Source organism: Triticum urartu, chromosome 1A (genome assembly GCF_056163025.1).
Source record: "Triticum urartu cultivar PI428250 chromosome 1A, HENAU_Tu73, whole genome shotgun sequence".
Taxonomy (NCBI): Eukaryota; Viridiplantae; Streptophyta; class Magnoliopsida; order Poales; family Poaceae; genus Triticum; species Triticum urartu.
In genome coordinates, this window is record NC_141873.1 from 177,035,996 (window position 1) to 177,056,310 (window position 20,315).

Here is a 20,315-nt window from a genome sequence, read left to right on the forward strand (position 1 = left end):
CCGGGGATATTGCAGCTGGGAAACCCTTCATATTACATAGGAAGTTCGGAGATCCTCGGTATGCCCCTCTGGATCGGCTGTGGAGTTTGGCAGATGCGTATATGGATTTGGCGGCGAGTGCTGCCGATGCGGCCAAGTACTTCCAAGGTCCAACAGATCGTGAAGTGGACAAGCTGTTCTGGATGCAATTCCATGTTCCGGAAAGTATGCTTTCATTGACTGACTAGCTAGCTGAATGGGCCGAACTAAATAGGTTGTCCGGACTCGCCATGTGGTCTATTGTGGATCAGCTATGGTCAGAAAGACCAAAGCCGAACAGCTATTTCAGCTTAGTGCAGCAATTCCTTGATGCGGTGCCGCGCATTAATGCGATGAAGAGGTCGGCGTGCATAGAAGGCTCGCGGATGGCCCTTGCCCGTGTTAAAGCATATTGGGCGGAGATGGATGCTACCACAGTTGCGGCGTATGGTTCGGCCATAGGCCGTGTGGCTGCCGAACACTATTTCGAGGAAGTTCTCGAGGGTGCTTGTTTGATAAAGGCCTAGTGCTCGAAAAATATTATGTTTGAGTGATATGTATTCTCATTGTAAACATAATGCTTTTATGAAGTTTTTTAAAAGGCTATGTTTATACTTTTACCTGAAAGTAGTACGATGCCTCTTGTGCGGCCGTTTTTGTATACATGTGTATAACCTGAAATATTGCAGCCGTCGGCTTCAACCCCCACGCATATAATGCAGAGGTGCTCGCAAAAAACGCGTTCTCACACTTAATCCAACGTCTTGGTCCTGATAAGGAGGTGATAGCACAACGAGCGAGGCAACCGGACTATAATGCTTGAACACTTTCACTTAGCCATAGGAGTTTAACAGTGGGGCTACTAGATAGCCCCTGGTGGCTCCGCACTCTCCCGGTCGCGGGGTGCATATATGCCTGGCCGGAAAACGGCCCTTTGTTAAGGAGGAGGAATTCTAACATTTCGATAGGCCATCGAGTGGTTGACCAGTCACACGCTATATCATGACAGTCAGTTTTCGGCTTTCTCTACTGAGGCGCTCGTCTGGATGAACTAGGGCACAATCGCAGTAGTTCTCCTGGTGCTACCTTAGCCAGTAAAGCAGAATGTAAGACACCAAAACACAGGAGCCGGGCAAACCCAACATTTGACCAAAGACAATGATTCGGAGCTGATGCATATAAGGCCGAACTCGCGACGCCGAACACTCCCTAAGGTATTCGGTCTTTATGGTATAAACCGGGCCGAAGTAGTGCCGCTTGTAAGAAGCCCCTTGTGTCTAGGTACGTGCATTATTCTGATGTGGCCACATGCCAAGACATCAGCATCCTTATCAATTGTGCCGAGAATTCGGTGGATATGTATCAACAAGAGACAGTAAAAATGGTTTACGCAGGGTCTTAATCTAAAAATAATCCTTGGAGCGGGTCCCTGCTGCACGTCTGCGCCTGTGTCTCCATTGTGCCGTATCCTGGACAGGTGTAGCAAGATGATTATCTGTAAAAGAGAGGAGCTTAGGTAAAAAAGCTGTCGTGCAAAAGGATAGTTTTGTAAATAAACCATGTATAATTCAGGTTGAGTAAGAATTGCCACTTGTCTGCACACGTTGAGCCCCTTGTATTTGTAATAGGGGTGTGATCATTGATCCGGTATAAATTGCATATAGCTGCACCAGACTCGTCTAACCGTGTCCAAGGTCGTGACGACCTGCTAAATGTTTTAGTTTGTGAGGCCGTGTTTAGTGTGCGGCTGTCAAGGCAGCCGCACGCTCTTCGGCGTGCAGGAATTGCTTAATATTTCTGTTCACTGTAATGATGCCATGCGGACCGGGCATCTTGAGTGTGAGGGATGCATAGTGTGGTATTGCGTTAAAGCGAGCAAAAGCTTCGCGCCCGAGTAGTGCTTGATAGCCACTTTGGAACGGAGCGATGTGGAAGGTTAGATGTTCGCTACAGAAGTTATCGGGGAAGCCGAATATAACTTTTAGTAGCAGGGAGCCCGTGCAACGAGCCCCTGGGCCTGGCGTTACTCCTTTAAAGGTAATATTGCTATGGTGAATTTTTGTTGGGTCTATCCCCATTTCGCGGATTGTATCCTGGTATATCAGGTTTAGGCTACTGCCACCATCCATCAGGACTCGTGCGAAGCGGTATCCGTCAATTATTGGGTCTAATACCAGGGCAGCCCATCCTGCATGTCGGATACTTGCTGAGTAATCATGATGGTCGAAAGTGATCGGTTGAGACGACTAGTGGCAGAACTCCGTGGTGATAAGCCTTCGGGTGTATTTTTCTGGGAGTGCCGTTTTGTTTCTTCCATTGATCACGTGTAATGCATTTACTGTTTTGACTTCTGGTGGGAATTTCTTTTGTTCCCCAGCGTCTCCCTTGATAGGCTCATCTTCATCTTCACTTGGTGTATCCTCCCCCTTGTGTACGGCATTGAGCTTGCCGGACTGCTTGAAGACCCAACATTCTCTGTGGGTATGATTGGCTGGTTTGCCAGGGGTGCTATGGACCTGACATATTTGGTCCAGAATTTTATTCAGGCTGGACAGTTCATCTCTGGCGCCTTTAGAGGGCGGCTTCTGACCTGGCTGAGAGCTTTTGAATCCGGCGTTTACTGCCGTGCTCTTCGTGTTGTTTCCTTTGTTCCGGCGTTTGTTATTGCTGTTGCGCCATGGTTTCCCGTTTTCATCTTTAACATCAGATGTACTGGGGTTGCTAGTGCTACATCGGGCTAGCCAGCTATCTTCACCCGCGCAAAAGCGGGTCATGAGGCTTGTTAATGATGCCATTGTTCTCGGTTTTTCTTGGCCGTGGTTTCGTGCAAGCCATTCGTCACGAACGCTGTGCTTGAAAGCTGCCAAGGCTTCGGCTTCCGGACAGTCGACAATTTGGTTCTTTTTAGTAAGAAACCTGTTCCAAAGCTTTCGGGCTGACTCTCTCCAGGCTGTTGAGTTATATGACTCAAATCATCCGCGTCCGGAGGTCGGACATAAGTCCCTTGAAAGTTTGCGCGAAAAGCGTCTTCAAGCTCTGCCCAGCTTCCAATGGAGTTTTCGTGGAGGCCTTTAAGCCAATGACGAGCTGGCCCTTTGAGTTTGAGTGGTAAGTACTTCATGGCGTGGAGATCATCTCCTCGAGCCATATGGATGTGGAGGATATAGTCCTCGATCCAGACCCCATGGTCTGTTGTTCCGTCGTATGCCTCTATGTTTACAGGTTTGAATCCCTCTGGAAATTCATGATCTAGCACCTCATCGGTGAAACATAGGGGGTGTGTGGCACCCCTGTATCTGGGTGTACCACGTTGTTCGGATGTTATATCGTATGCTGGGGCGTGCTTGCGTGGTCCATAGATGGATCTGGTTGCGCCATCCTTTTGGTGCAAGCCCCCGCGTGAATCGCGTATTGTCTTGTGAGTGGCATTGTTTGCCGCTCTATGTAGGCCGTGAGGTCATCTATCCGTCCAGGTGGCTGTTTTGACTTTTGGTTGTGAGGGGTCCGAAGCCTCTTCATTGAATATAGGTAGCAACTTCCGCTTTGGGTAGCTCTTGGGGGGGCGATTGTCGCCGTACTTCGCTGCTGTGTTGAGTACTTTACTCCATCTGATTTGGAGTGTGTCTTGTGCAGCCTTGAGCCTTTGCTTCTGCTTTTTTAGACTCCTCGCGGTGGCAACAAGCCTTTTACGAGCATTCTGCTGCTCCGGGTGCCTGTCCGGTGTTGTGTCGTCCGGACTATTATCTTTGACAGAATTGGCTTGTTCGGTTTGATTCTCGGTATTGCCATGGTACGGCAGTGGTTCGCCCTGCTCCAACGCTGGGTCTGTGTGATTGTTATTTCTGGCGAGGCAGGATTTAGGGCAGCGCTTGCGCCGTCGCTTTGACTGCTTCTCGAGGGAACAAGCCTTCGGTGCGTCCTTCCGTTCCTCGTCGTCGTTTTCTTTTGGTGTGTCCACTGTGTATACGTCATATGATGAAGTGGACGTCCAGCGCCCTGTGGGCGGTGGTTCATCTTTGCCTCCCGCATCATTGTCCATACCGTCGATGTCTGCGGAGTCGAAGTCGAGCATGTCAGTTAAATCCTCGATAGTGTCTACAAAGTGGGTGGTTGGTGGGCGTCGAATTTGTTCGTCGTACGCATCCCAATCTTGTTGGCCATAATCCGGCCAGGGCTCTCCTGACAAAGAGAGGGACCTTAGTGAATTCAGAATGTCACTGAAAGGCGAGTGCTGAAAGATATCCGCGGTGGTGAACTCCATGATCGGCGCCCAATCGGATTCAATTGGCAGGGGCGCAGATGGTTCGGGGTCCGGAAGAGAGTCCGGCACCTTGGGGTCACGGGTCATGCAGAGGATTATGCTGGTGTTTGGCTCGATCGCCGTTGAGACTGCAGCCCCTGAGGCGCTGTCTAGCCACCCGTCCTCGATTGGCGCAGTTGGATCCGAGCTAAGGGTCGGAGCTGATGCGGGCGCGGCTTCTGGGGTACCGTCCGGTGGCAGAGCTAGGTCATACCCATCGCGATAGTGCGGCATGCCCGGCTGTGGCTCGAATCCGTCGAAGATCAAGTCCCCACGGATGTTGTCCGTGTAATTCAAACTTCCAAATTTGACCTGATGGCCAGGGGCGTAGCTTTCAATCTGCTCCAGATGGCCAAGCGAATTAGCCCGTAGTGCAAAGCCGCCGAATACAAAGATCTGTCCGGGGAGAAAAGTCTCACCCTGGACCGCATCGCTACCAATGATAGTAGGAGCCATCAAGCCTAACGGCGACGACACAGAGGAACTCTCAATGAAAGCACCAATGTTGGTGTCAAAACCGGCGGATCTCGGGTAGGGGGTCCCGAACTGTGCGTCTTGGCCGGATGGTAACAGGAGGCAAGGGACACGAAGTTTTACCCAGGTTCGGGCCCTCTTGATGGAGGTAAAACCCTATGTCCTGCTTGATTAATATTGAAGATATGGGTGTTACAAGAGTAGATCTACAACGAGATCAGAGAGGCTAAACCCTAGAAGCTAGCCTATGGCATGATTGTATGTTGTGATTGTTGTCCTATGGACTAAAACCCTTCAGTTTATATAGACACCGAAGGGGGTTAGGGTTACACAAGGTCGGTTACGAAGGAGGAGATATCCATATACGTATTGCCTAGCTTGCCTTCCACGCCAAGTAGAGTCCCATCTGGAAACGAGACGAAGTCTTCAATCTTGTATCTTCATAGTCTAACAGTCCGGCCAATGGAGATAGTCCGGCTATCCGGAGACCCCCTAATCCAGGACTCCCTCAGCTCTACTATGCATTAATGTTGATCTAACAAAGAGCCTATATTACCTTGTCTTCTCCCATGTATTGAATGCTTGCAGATTCCAGCTTAGTCCAATGCACGTGCACTATTATTATTATCCACAATATTTTGTCATGCAAGTGAAAGGCAATAATGACGATATATGATGAACTGATTGAGATGAGGAAAGCTGGTATGAACTCGGCCTCTCTTGTTTTTGTAAATATGATTAGTCCATCATTCCTGATTCAGCCTATTATGAATGAAACATGTTTGCAATGACAATTAGAGATTATAGTTGCTTATTCCATGCTTAATTTGCTAGGAGTTTATAATGGTTTACCTTGTGTGCCAACATGCTATTAAAATGGTTGTGATGTGGTATGATAGGGTGGTATCCTCCTTTGAACGATTTGAGTGGGTTGACTTGGCACATGTTCACGCATGTAGTTGAAAACAAATTAAAATAGCCTCCACGATATTTATGTTCATGGTGAATTATATGCTACTCATGCTTGCATTCAGTGTTGATTAATTTTAATGCATGTTCATGACTGTTGTCGCTCTCTAGCTGGTCGCTTCCCAGTCTCTTTCTAGCCTTCACTTGTACTAAGCGGGAATACTGCTTGTGCATCCACCTCCATAAACCCCAAAGTTATTCCATATGAGTCCACCATACCTTCCTATATACGGTATCTACCTGCCGTTCCAAGTAAATTTGTATGTGCCAAACTCTAAACCTTCAAATAAACATTCTGTTTTGTATGCTCGAATAGCTCATGTATCAACTAGGGCCGTCTGCATCTTCCATGCTAGGCGGGTTATTCTCAAGAGGAGTGGACTCCGCTCCTCACTCACGAGAAAATGGCTGGTCACTGGGATGCGCAGTCCCATGATCAAATCAAATCAAAATAATTTCAAACAAAAATCCACCAGGTTTGTTGTTAGTTGGAGGCACCCGTTGTTTCGGGCAAGCCTTGGATTGATGCTTGTTGGTGGTGGGGGAGTATAAACTTTACCATTCTGCTTGGGAACCACCTATAATGTGTGTAGCTTGGAAGATATCGAGATCTCTCAGTTGTTATGTTGACAATGAAAGTATGCCGCTCAAAATATTATTCATATCTATTTCAAAACCGAGCTCTCGCACCTCTACAAATCCCTGCTTCTCTCTGCGAAGGGCTTATCTATTTACTTTTATGTTGAATCATCATCCTCTGATTAAAAAGCACTAGTTGGCGAGCACCGCTGTCATTTGCATGTATTATTGTTAGTTTACATTTAGTATGACTTGACTGTATCTTTATTACCATTAATTACAATTTCCAGTCAGCCCTTGATCATCAGGGGTGCTCTACATTTATGTTTTGCGGTCTCAGAAAGGGCTAGCGAGATAGCATCTTGTTATATAATATTATGATTGTTATGAGAAAGTGTTGTCATCCGAGATTTATTATTATTGCTCACTAGTTGATTATGCCATTTATATGAGTAAACATGAGACCAAAATGTTATTATGAATATGGTTAGTTCATAATCTTTGCTGAAAACTTGAATGCTGGCTTTACATATTTACAACAACAAGAGCAAACAGAGTTTGTAAAATTTTTCTTTATCACTTTCAGTTTGTCAATTGAATTGCTTGAGGACAAGCAAAGGTTTAAGCACGGGGGAGTTGATAAGTCTCCGTCGTATCTACTTTTCCAAAGACTTTAGCCCTTTTTTTCAACTCTAACTTGCATGATTTGAATGCAACTAACCCGGACTGAAGATGTTTTCAGCAGAATTGCCATCTTGTTATTTTAGTGCACAAATAAAAGTTCTTGGAATGACCTGAATATCAATGGAGATTATTTTTGGAATATATTAAAAATACTGGCGAAAGAATCAAGGCCAGGGGGCCCACACCCTGTCCACGAGGGTGGTGGCACGCCTACCCCCCTGGACGTGCCCCCTGCCTCATGGGCCCACTGGTGCTCCTCCGACCTCAACTCCCACTCTATATATTCGTGTTCGTGGAGAAAAAAATCAGAGAGAAGGATTCATCACGTTTTACGATACGGAGCCGCCGCCACGCCCTAAACTCTCTCGGGAGGGCTAATCTGCAGTCCGTTCGGGGCTCCGAAGAGGGGAATCCGTCGCCATCGTCATCATCAACCTTCCTCCATCACCAATTCCATGATGCTCATCGCCGTGCGTGAGTAATTCCATCGTAGGCTTGCCGGACAGTGATGGGTTGGATGAGCTTTATCGTGTAATCGAGTTAGTTTTGTTAGGGTTTGATCCCTAGTATCCATTATGTTCTGAGATTGATGTTGCTATGACTTTCCTATGCTTAATGCTTGTCACTAGGACCCGAGTGCCATGATTTCAGATCTGAACCTATTATGTTTTCATGAATATATGTGAGTTCTTGATCCTATCTTGCAAGTCTATAGTCACCTATTATGTGTTATGATCTGTTAACCCCGAAGTGACAATAATCGGGATACTTACCGGTGATGACCGTAGTTTGAGGAGTTCATGTATTCACTATGTGTTAATGCTTTGTTCTGGTACTCTATTAAAAGGAGGCCTTAATATCCCTTAGTTTCCAATAGGACCCCGCTGCCACGGGAGGGTATGACAAAAGATGTCATGCAAGATCTTTTCCATAAGCACGTATGACTATATTCAGAATACATGCCTATATTACATTGATGAACTAGAGCTAGTTCTATGTCACCCTAGGTTATAACTATTGCATGAGGAATCACATCCGGCATAATTATCTATCACTGATCCATTGCCTACGAGCTTTTCATATATTTTTCTTTGCTTATTTACTTTTCTGTTGCTACTGTTACAATCACTATAAAACCAAAACTTCTACTGTTACTTTTGCCACCGTTACCACAATTATCATATTACTTTGCTACTAAATACTTTGCTGCAGATATTTAGTTTCTAGGTGTGGTTTAATTGACAACTCAACTGCTAATACTTGAGATTATTCTTTGGCTCCCCTTGTCTCCAATCAATAAATTTGGGTTGAATACACTACCCTCGAAAATTGTTGCGGTTCCCTATACTTGTGGGTTACCATGGGGGAGAGGAAAACGAGAGGCAAATGGCAAATAATGTAATGCGAGGGAGAAGAGTTTATGATGGGTACTTGGTATGTCTTGACTTGGCGTAGATCTCCCCGGCAACGGCGCCAGAAATCCTTCTTGCTACCTCTTGAGCATGCGTTGGTTTTCCCTTGAAGAGGAAAGGGTGATGCAGCAAAGTAGCGTAAGTATTTCCCTCAGTTTTTGAGAACCAAGGTATCAATCCAGTAGGATACAACACACATGTCACCTAGTACCTGCACAAACAATCAAGAACATTGCAACCAACGTGATAAAGGGGTTGTCAATCCCTTCACGACCACTCGCAAAAGTGAGATCTAATAAAGATAGTAAAGTAAATATTTTTGGTATTTTTGTTGTATAGATTGGAAAGTAAAGATTGCAAAATAGTAAAATAGATGTGATGGAAATAAAAGAGATGCAACATAATAAGAAAGAGACCCAGGAGCCATAGGTTTCACTAGTGGCTTCTCTCAAGATAGCATGTATTATGGTGGGTGAACAAATTACTGCCAAGCAATTGATAGAAAACGCATAGTTATGAAGATATCTAAGGAAATGATCATAAATAGGCATCATGTCTGTGTCAAGTAGACCGAAATGATTCTGCATCTACTACTATTACTCCACACATCGACCGCTATCCAACATGCATGTAGAGTATTAAGGTCATAAGAACAGAGTAACACATTAAACAAGATGACATGATGTAGAGGGATAAACTCAAGCAATATCATATAAACCACATCTTCTTATCCTTGATGGCAACAGTACAATACGTGCCTTGCTTCCCCTACTGTCACCGGGAAAGGACACCGCAAGATTGAACCCAAAGCTAAGCACTTCTCCCATTGCAAGAAAGATCAATCTAGTAGGACAAACTAAACCGATAATTTGAAGAGACTTGCAAAGATATCAAATCATGCATATAAGAATTCAGAGAAGAACCAAATAATATTCATAGATAATCAAGTTCATAAATCCACAATTCATCGGATCTCGGCAAACAAATCACAAAAGAGTATTATATCGAATTGATCTCCAAGAACATTGAGGAGAACTTTGTATTGAAGATCAAAGAGAGAGAAGAAGCCATCTACCTATTTACTATGGACCCAAAGGTCCGTGGTAAACTACTCACGCTTCGTCGAAGAGGCTATGGTGTTGATGTAGAAGCCCTCCGTGATCGATTCCCCCTACGGCGGATCGCTGGAAAAGGTCCCAAGATGGGATCTCACGGGTACAAAAGGTTACAGCGGTGGAAAAGTGGTTTTGTGGCTCCCTCTCATCGATCTAGGGTATAAGAGTATATATAGGCAAAAGAAGTACATCGGTGGAGCTACGTGGGTCCCACGAGGGTGGGGCGTGCCTACCCCCCGTGAGTGCGCCCTCCTGCCTCGTGGCCGCCTCACGGAGTTCCAGAATTCAACTCCAAGTCTCCTGGTTTGCTTTCGGTCCAAGAAAGATCATTGCGAAGGTTTCATTTCATTAGGATTCCCTCTGGTATTCCTTTTCTACGAAACTCTAAATAGGCGAAAAAACAGAAACTGGCACTGGGCCTCCGGTTAATAAGTTAGTCCCAAAAATAATATAAAAGAGCATATTAAAGCCCATTAAACATCCAAAACAAATAATATAATAGCATGGAACAATCAAAAATTATAGATACATTGGAGACGTATCAATTATCTTGAATGGATATTAGTTTAATGAGCCATATGTTGTTAATAATTACCAAAACCACCCAGGGAATAGCTGCACTTTTAATCTCCCCCTTTTTTGGTAATTGATGACAACATATGGATCAAAGCTTCGACAAATAATAATAAGAATGAAATACATCGTCGCTTTGAGAAGTATGTGATAAGCAAGAGCCGCCCCTAAATTTGTGCATTATTTAAAATTTGCTTTTTGAATGCAAATTCACAATCGATTAGCATCATGGGTTACTCTTTCATGTCACATACATCTTCGTGGAGTGCTCAAAATGATAGAATATGAAATATGCACTCATCACCAAGACAAAGTGAATGATCATACATGAGAGATAGATAATAGATAATATCATCATCCAACGCACAAACATTAAAGCATTATATGATCAAACACATGACCATACAAGTATCTCACGCACACAACCATAAAGTATCATCCATGCAAGCAAACAAATAAGTAGCAAGAGAGGCAAACAGAAGGAAAACACACACACTATCTCTCTCTCACACGAAGCACAAACATAAAGTATCATCCAGGCATGCAGGACAATAGGTTCCTACCTCATCAAGTACTTCCCAATACCCACATGTTATCAATTCCTAACCATGCAATGTTTGGGGGTGAAACTAATGCATAAAAACTGGGTAATGGAAAGTATGATCAAAGTGTGAACTTGCCTTGTATAGTTGACGAAGATGATTCGCACTCATAACTCCTGATAGTTCTACTCGTCACACTCTGTTCAATCCATTGTGAGCAAGCAATAGTAACCACACATAAGCAATCATTCAAAAGATCGAGAAGAAGGAAGAAGACAGTTTAGAAAATTTCAAAACCGAGCAAATAACTCTTGCAACATAAAACAATTTCTACTAGTAATAAAATTATGTGAATTTGGCTTTATCAGAAAGTTTAGGTCAAGAGCTTCGATTTGCAAAAATAATCAATTAAATCGGAGTTATAAAACTCAAGTTATGATAAAAAGAAGTTTGAATGTGAATCTGAACAAATTTCAAAATTTGAAAATTTCAAAAAGTTGATGTGACAGGTTCACTGGATAGGTGAAAACAAGACAAAACTATAGGCGCTCGTTTCATCTAATTTGGATGAACGAGTAAAAAGTTATGGCTATTTAAAAATCAGGGTCAAGCTATTTTACGGAAGAAAAATAGCTATGGCTAAAAAAATCTAGGTCTAATGTATAAATACATAGACTAATTGATAATCTAATTATTCTATCGTACTAGTCTAGAAATAATAAACTACAGAATTATAAAATAAAAAACAAAGTAAGATACCTATATAAGGCAGAGAAAAGACGATTTCGAAGAGAGAAGACAATTTCCAGAAGTCTCGCCGAAGAGGAGAAAAGTATTTTTCTTTAATGAATCTAGTCAACCAAAATATTGATTTAACCCGAATCGGATGATTTTTGGAGGCTCTATGGGTCTATATTTATAGCTGGAAAAGAGGTTTATGGGTCAAAGGCTAGGCAATATGGGACTAATCATATACGTACGTAGGTGAAATTTGAAAAAAATCATGGGCTAAAAGTTAGTCCCGGCCGCGCGCTGTAGTTTTTTTTAAACAAATTCAGTCAATTAAAAAAAGGCTGGCTGGGCCTGGCCCATGTAGGAGAGAAGAGAAAAAAATGATGGGGCACCCGATGCCACTATGCTGCGCACGTAGGCGACAGTTAGTTCCAGGCGTGCGCGCGGTTTTTTTTAGAAACAGAAAAGGGAAAAAGGAATAACGAAAACAAAAGTAAAATTATATATAGGCATATTATATATCGTAATTTTCAGAAAAAGATTTTCTATAACTTGAACAATTTTCTAGTGTCAAATAAAATCCACAAAAATTTAAATGATTCAAACAGTGTTTCTTCTACAATAAAACCCAATAAAAATCATTTTAGACATATCAAAATTATTTCTCTCCAATTTTCTGATGTGGAGAATCATTTTACCTATTTTTATTTTATTTTTGGAGAAAAATAATTTGAATACAACCCAAATAACTCCAAATTGAAAATAATTTCAATGGGACTTTAAATTTGATTCTTTTAAACTTCCAACTCATATTTCATATGTTTTGTAGAAGTCATTTTATATTCTCTCATGAAAATCATTGAGTTGCTTAAAGTTTCTAAATTTGAAATATTTCCAGATGAAATTCAAATCTTTTCAACAACTCTTTTCATTTATTTAAATGGAAGAAGTCATGGCATCTTCTCTCTAGGGTTTTGTGATGAAATAAATTTGAATTCTTGGAGATTAGAAAGCAAGGTGAAAGTTTTGGGAAAGTCATTTTATTCCCTCTCATTTAACTTTCAGAAATTTTCGAATTTCACTCGTTTTCTCACAAGCAACCACACCACAATCAAACAAAGCTATTTATTTAATATAACATTCCAAAATTTAGAATTTTGGGATGTTAAAATTTTCCATCCTTCATCTTGAACTTGTCAAGTTGGCTTTGAAGCACATCCAACTTGGATTCCTTGACAGAGTCGGTACCTTCGTGCATATCAATCAAAGTATCCCAAATTTCTTTTGCATTCTCAAGACGGCTGATTTTGTTGAATTCTTCGGGGCACAATCCGTTGAAGAGGATATCACAAGCTTGAGCATTATATTGCAACATCTTCAATTCTTCTGCGGTAGCTTCACGATTTGGTTCTCTCCCATCGAAGAATTCACCTTGCATGCCAATACACACAATAACCCAAACGGCAGGGTTATGTCCAAGAATATGCATTTCATCTTATGCTTCCAACTAGCAAAATTAGTACCATCAAAGTAAGGACCTGTACGGTGGTAACTTCCCTCGCTAGACGCCATACTCTCCTAGGTTGTGAAACCAAGGCTATGATCACCAAAGCTATGGAAATCAAGGCAAATGGAGAGCAAAGCTCTGATACCACTTGTAGGATCAAAAGTATGTCTAGAGGGGGGTGATTAGACTACTTGACCAAATAAAAATCTAGCCTTTTCCCAATTTTAGGTCTTGGTAGATTTTAGCAAATTATCACAAGTCAAGTAATCAAACTACACATGCAATTATAAGAGTATAGCAGCGGAATGTAAATCGTTGCATATGAAGGTAAAGGGGAGGAGTTTAGAGGGAGCAAACGCAATGCAGACATAGAGATTTTTAGCGTGGTTCCGATAGGTGGTCCTATCATACATCCATGTTGATGGAGAGTTCAACCCACGAAGGTTAATGGTTGCGCGAGTCCATGGAGGGCTCCACCCACGAAGAGTCCACGAAAAAGCAACCTTGTTTATCCAACTATGGCCGTCGCCCACGAAGGACTTGCCACACTTGGGTAGAACTTCACAAACTAGGCAATCTCCTTGCCCTTACAAACTCCTTGGTTCAACTCCACAGTGTTGACGGAGGCTCCCAAGTGACACCTAACCAATCTAGGAGACACCACTCTCCAAAAGGTAATAGATGGTGTGTTGATGATGAACTCCTTGCACTTGTGCTTCAAGCGATAGTCTCCCCAAGACTCAACTCTCTCTCACACATATGTGGATATGGTGGATGATACGTCTCCGTCATATCTATAATTTTTGATTGTTCCATGCTAATATTCTACAACTTTCATATACTTTTGGAAACTTTTTGTACTATTTTTGGGACTAACATATTGATCCAGTGCCCAGTGCCAGTTCCTGTCTGTTGCATGTTTTTGGTTTCACAGAATATCCGTATCAGACGGAGTCCAAACGGGATAAAAACAGACGGAGATACTTTTTGGAATATTTGGAAAATTCCGGAAGAAAAATCCACGCGAGACGGTGCCCGAGGTGGCCACGAGGCATGGGGGGCGCGCCTTTCCCCCTAGACGCGCCCCCTACCCTCGTGAGCCACCCGTAAGGCGGTTGACGCTCTTCTTTTTCCGCAAGAAAGCTACTTTTCGGAATAAAATCACGGCGAAAGTTTCAGGCCAATCGCAGTTACGGATCTCCATATATACATGAAACGGTGAAACAGAGCCAGAATAGAATACAAAAACAGAGAGAGACAGAGAGACATATCAAATCTCAGAGGGGCTCTCGCCCCTCCCTTTCCATGGAGGCCGAGGACCAGAGGGGAAACCCTTCTCCCATCTAGGGAGGAGGTCAAGGAAGAAGAAGACAAAGGGCCCCCCTCTCCCCTTCTCTTCCGGTGGCGCCGGAACGCTGCCGTGGCCATCATCATCATCACCGCGATCTACACCAACACCTCCGCCATCTTCACCAACATCTCCATCACCTTCCCCCCTCTATCTACAGCGGTCCACTCTCTCGCAACCCGCTGTACCCTCTACTTGAACATGGTGCTTTATGCTTCATATTATTATCCAATGATGTGTTGCCATCCTATGATGTCTGAGTAGATTTTTGTTGTGCTATCGGTGGTTGATGAATTGCTATGATTGATTTAATTTTCTTGTGGTTATGTTGCTGTCCTTTGGTGCCCATCATATGATTGCACGCGTGGATCACACCCTAGGGTTAGTTGTATGTTGATAGGACTATGTATTGGAGGGCAAGAGTGAGAGAAGCTTCAACCTAGCATAGAAATTGATGCATACGGGATTGAAGGGGAACCAATATATCTTAAGGCTATGGTTGGGTTTTACCTTAATGAACATTAGTAGTTGCGGATGCTTGCTGATAGTTCCAATCATATGTGCATAGAATTCCAAGTCAGGGATGACATGCTAGCAGTGGCCTCTCCCACATAATACTTGCTATCGGTCTAGTAAAGTAGTCAATTGCTTAGGGGCAATTTCGCAACTCCTACCACCACTTTTCCATACTCGCTATATTTACTTTATTGTTTGTTTATCTAAACAGCCCCTACTTTTTATTTACGTAATCTTTATTATCTTGCAAACCTATCCAACAACACCTACAAAGTACTTATAGTTTCATACTTGTTCTCGGTAAAGCGAACGTCAAGCGTGCGTAGAGTTGTATCGGTGGTTGTCAAGACCCCGATTCCAAGTCGCATCGATCTAGCCGCTAACACCTCATATCACATTGCGGCCTCACGCACGGTATCCCACGGGTGTCGCCTTACCATGGCCCAGGACCGTTTGCGCCTTTTGGCTCACGTATATGATAGTGTCGCTAGCATCCATATGACAAAGAACCCGGGCCGACATGGCTAGTCGTCAACCCAAAGCGGCACAGACCTATGGAGACAGGAATACATGAATCACATCGAGCATGTCGGTCATCAGCAAGTGAATCCGGGCTGTAGCACTGGGCTAACAGGACTCCGGGGAACCCGGACTATAGCAGGCTAGGCAGGACTCCGGATGTCACCGCGTGACATTTCCCCGAAGGGACAGACATAGGAACGAAGTGAAACACATGTCGGCCAGTCAAGTGTCCTGAGCAGTAGTGCTGGGCTAGCAGGACTCTGGTGAACCGGGCTGTAGCGGACTACTATGGCTCGACGAACACTAGACTACATTTCCCCATAAGAAAGGCTGCCAAGGATAAACAACTAGATTGTCGGATCCCACTCATACCAAGCATTTCAATCATACACACAATATGCCCGATATGAGTACATACAACATGGCATCACAACAAAACTCTACAACTCAAGTACTTTATTTAAAGGCTCCAGAGAGCCATACATAACAAGTTCATATAGGTAGGGGTCACATGACCCGACACTCAAGTCATACAAGCACAAGCAGAAGTAAATAGTCTGAGTACAGACACTAGAAAGCAAGAAGGCTTCCGAAGCCTGTCTATCTACATAGGGCCCTCCATGGCCAGGATCACCACCTGGGTGGCTAGTCACTCGTCGACATCAAGGTCTATGTAGAACCCATCAGAGGGGGTGGTGTTGTCGTCTGAAAACAGTAATTAAGCAACATGAGTACAAAGGTACTCAGCAAGTCTTACAACAGAACCTACTATACATGCTCATTCTCAAGAAGGTGGTGGGGTTATTGCAGCAAGCCAGCTTCGACTGTTGGCTAGGCTATCCTACGGAACTCCACTAGTAAAATAGTTTTCGCACACGGGTCCACTACTCACCAACACAATACTCCACCGGGGATCCTCCCTCGTCATCCTACGAGAGGGCCATCCTCGGTACTCACACTTATCTTGAGTCTTTTAGTAGTAACCATTAACTTGTCTATGAACTGTATAGGCAACCAAGTTGTCCTTTACCGCGGACGCGGCTATTCGAATAGTTTATACCTTGCAGGGGTGTACTTCGTCACACATGTTACCACCACTTAGCGTCTGCACACGACATGTGCTCGACAGACTTCAAGCGAAAACCGACGTGGGTGTAGACCACGACCTGACTAACCGCACAAGTCTCTAGTCCAGGTTTATCGCCTATTCAGGTTCCATCCGCAAGGAAATCCGGCCGCGGTGTCCTCAACGGCCCCAAACGATGTGTACAGGGTCCCGAGATGCCAAACGGGCGCCCGGCATACCCGACCACAGTGTATCTACCGCATCATAGCCCGCCCCTAGGGTCAGCGCTACACACGGCCGCCAACACATAACCTACAAACACCAGAAACTAGTTGCAACTCCTGGACAGAGGGCGAGAGAAGTCAGTAAGTCGAGCGGGGTCATATTTCAGGGCCCAATGTGTGGTAGTAGCTGAATCTTAAATCACGCATACAGATCTCAGTTCTTATGGACGGCCTCAATGAAACAACCCACATGGCCTCTCATCGATACCTTTACCAACACATGTTAAATACATCCCTCATATTACCGACATAATCATTTCACTCTAGCCCATCACCCAGATGAACCAGATCTGACACAACTCTAAGCATAGCAGGCATAGCAAGGTAGGAATCACATACATGGCTCAATCAACTCCTACACATGCTAGTGGGTTTCATCTAGTTACTGTGGCAATGACAGGTCATGCAGAGGATAAGGGTTCAACTACCGTAGCACACAGCCGTTTGAATCGCGTTGTCTTAATGCAGTAAATAAGAGCAGAAGCGAGAACATGGGTTTGTATCGGAATGATTAATGGGTTGCTTGCCTGTTATAGTGGTAGTAGGGTACTGCCCTTCAGACGGATACTCGAGGTTATCCTCGGAGGCAGAACCTACCACGAAAGACACACCGAACATAATCAACACATAGCAATATGCAAAAATATGATGCATGCTATGACATGGCAAAATGAATGTGTCTTGGCCTAATGCTAGCTAAAACAGAAATGTATGAACCCATTTGAATCAAAGATTCAAATGATAGCTCATTTAACTTAGCCTTATTAGTGCATTATTTTATATTTCTTAAATAGCAAGGTTATCTTGTTTTGTAATGCATGAAACCATTACAGATGGATAGATTGAATTTTTTTGATCATTTTTCATATATAAATCTTTGTATTTGGAGCTATGGTTGATTTTCTATGATTTTTAGAAGTTTTGGCTATTTTCTAGAATTTCCTATTAAAGAATAAATCCAGTAATTGAGTTAATGTGTCAGCATGACATAGGTGTGACGTCAGCGGGTCAACTGGGTCGGCCAGGTCAAACCTAACTGGTGGGCCCTGTCTGTCAGTGACTCAGCTAATTAACAGAATTAAATTAAAATAATTAGCTATCAGTGGGGCCTGGGCCCACATGTCAGTGACTAAACTAACTAAAATTAGTTAAAACTAATCCTAAACTAATTAGCAGACCGGCCCCAACTGTCATAGACTCAGGGGGTCAACCTGGGCCCACACAGGGTCAAACAGGGTCAACTCGCCGGCGTTTAGCCGCCAGCGAGGCCAGACGCGACGGAGCAACGCGGGATTTGCACTCCGGCGACCAAAAGGACGGCGGAGACTATCTACGTGATGCGGGGAGGAAGCCGCGTCGAGTGGTCGTAGTGGGTGGAGCTGGGGTGGCCGGAAACGTCACCGGCGACGAGTTTGGCGGCAGCCGGAGCTTGGGTAAGGTCGAGCTAGTCGCTAGGGGGCACGAGGAGGCGCGTGGATTGGTGCGTTGAGCTCCTGGAGGTGCGGTAGGACTAGTGGACAGGGTGGCGCGGCCATTGGGTGGCCGGAGCCTTGTCGGCGACGAGCTCCGCGGCGGTGCGTGCGGGTGAGCTACGTGCGGTCGCTACGGGGCTCGAGAGAGAGAACCGGGAGGGTGGGGAGGTGGCTGAGCTCACGGGGGTCTCGTCGAGGCAGTCGGAGAGGTCGGGGATGAGCTGATGCAGCGGGGATGGTGAAGGGGATCTTCGGTGGCCGGAGTTGAGGACGAGCTTGGTGCAGCGTCTCCGGGGCGAGCGAGCGCTTGGGGCTCGGCCTACTCGATGTAGTCGACGACGGCGGAGCTTCCGCGCATGACGAGGCAACGAATGGACGGCGCTGGCTGCGGTGGAGCTTGTCGGCGGTGACAGCTGCGCTCGGCAGGGAGATGGGGAGAGAGCCAGAGAGGGGGAGAGGCCATGGGGAGAGTGGGAAGAAAGAGAGGGAGACGTGGGAGTAGGCATGGCACTCGTAGACGCCTCCAGGGCGTCGGCGGAAGCAGGAGGTGGCCGGCGTGTGGCCGCAGGCACCGGCCACGCGCTCCTCGTCCTCCTGGCGAGAGGAGGAGGATCACTGGCATGAGCCAGTGGACTGGGCCGAGCCAGGTGGGCTGGTGGGCTGTGCCAGGTAAGTCCCTGTTCTTTCTCTCCTTTTCTGTTTATTTATTTATTTATTATTTCTGTAACTTCAGGGCTTTATTAAAAATGCTAGGGCATTACCATAAATCATAAAATTAATCATGGCCACTGCTTAGAATATATCCAGCAGCAAACGTTTTAGTTTATGATTATTTGAGCATTTAAAATATTTTGTAGTATTTAAATGCCCAAATGCAAATACCATATGGATTAATCCAATGACCTTAGATGTCCTAGAAAAATGTGCACCATTTTTGTCAAAGTTTTAACCCAAAACAAAAAGGGTGGGCTTTTTAGAAGGGCATTTCAGGTTCATTGAAAAAGTTTTTTGTAAACCCTAGTTGTTCCAGGGGGGTGCTGGGGGTTCTATCATCCCCATGTCAAATTTAAAAGGAATTTAAACATGATGCACACTCTAATGCTTGAACTAGCTAGGGTGTGACAACTCACCCCCACTCAAAAGAATCTCGTCCCGAGATTTAGGATCCTCCGGAAAGAAGGTGGGGTACTCGAGTCGAAGACGATCCTCCCTTTCCCAAGTGGCTTCTTTCTCGGAATGGTGTGACCATTGAACCTTGAGAAACTTGATATTATGACGTCGAGTGGTACGCTCGGCTTGATCAAGGATACGAACGGGATATTCCCGATATGAGAGGTTATCTTGTAGATCAAGCGTTTCGTGGTCCACTCCATGGATAGGATCCGTGAAGCAACGCCTGAGTTGAGAAACGTGGAAGACATCGTGAACTCTGGAAAGATGCGAAGGTAGTTCCAATTGGTAGGCAACTTCTCCTCGTTTGGCAAGAATGCGAAAGGGCCGATGTAGCGAGGAGCCAATTTGCCTTTGATACCGAAACGATGGGTTCCCTTTAACGGAGTAACCCGAAGGTAAGCCTTCTCGCCGACTTCAAAAGTCATGAGATTATGTTTACGATCATATTGTCTATTTTGACGAGATTGGGCTGTTTTCAATTTCTCACGAATAATGCTAACCTGCTCTTCTTCTTCCTGAATCATATCCGGGCCAAAGAGTTGTCTTTCCCCGGTTTCTGACCAGTAAAGAGGCGTTCGTCATTTTCGTCCATAGAGAACTTCGAAAGGATCCTTGTCCAAGCTGGCTTGATAACTATTGTTATAAGAAAACTCCGCGAATGGAAGGCAATTCTCCCAACCCATTCTGAATGAGATGACAGAAGCTTGGAGCATATCTTCCAGAATTTGATTGACTCGCTCTACTTGACCACTTGATTGAGGATGGAAGGCGGTGCTAAAAGAGAGATGAGTTCCCATAGCATTTTGGAAACTTTCCCAAAATCGAGAGGTGAAGAGACTCCCACGGTCTGAGTTAATATCCGATGGAACACCATGAAGAGACACTATTCGGGAGATGTATAAGTCGGCTAGCTGGCTAGCGGTGATACTCTTATGAACAGGTAGAAAGTGGGCTACTTTGGAAAGGCGGTCGATCACGATGAAGATGGCATTATTCCCTATCTTGGTCCTGGGAAACCAAGTGATGAAA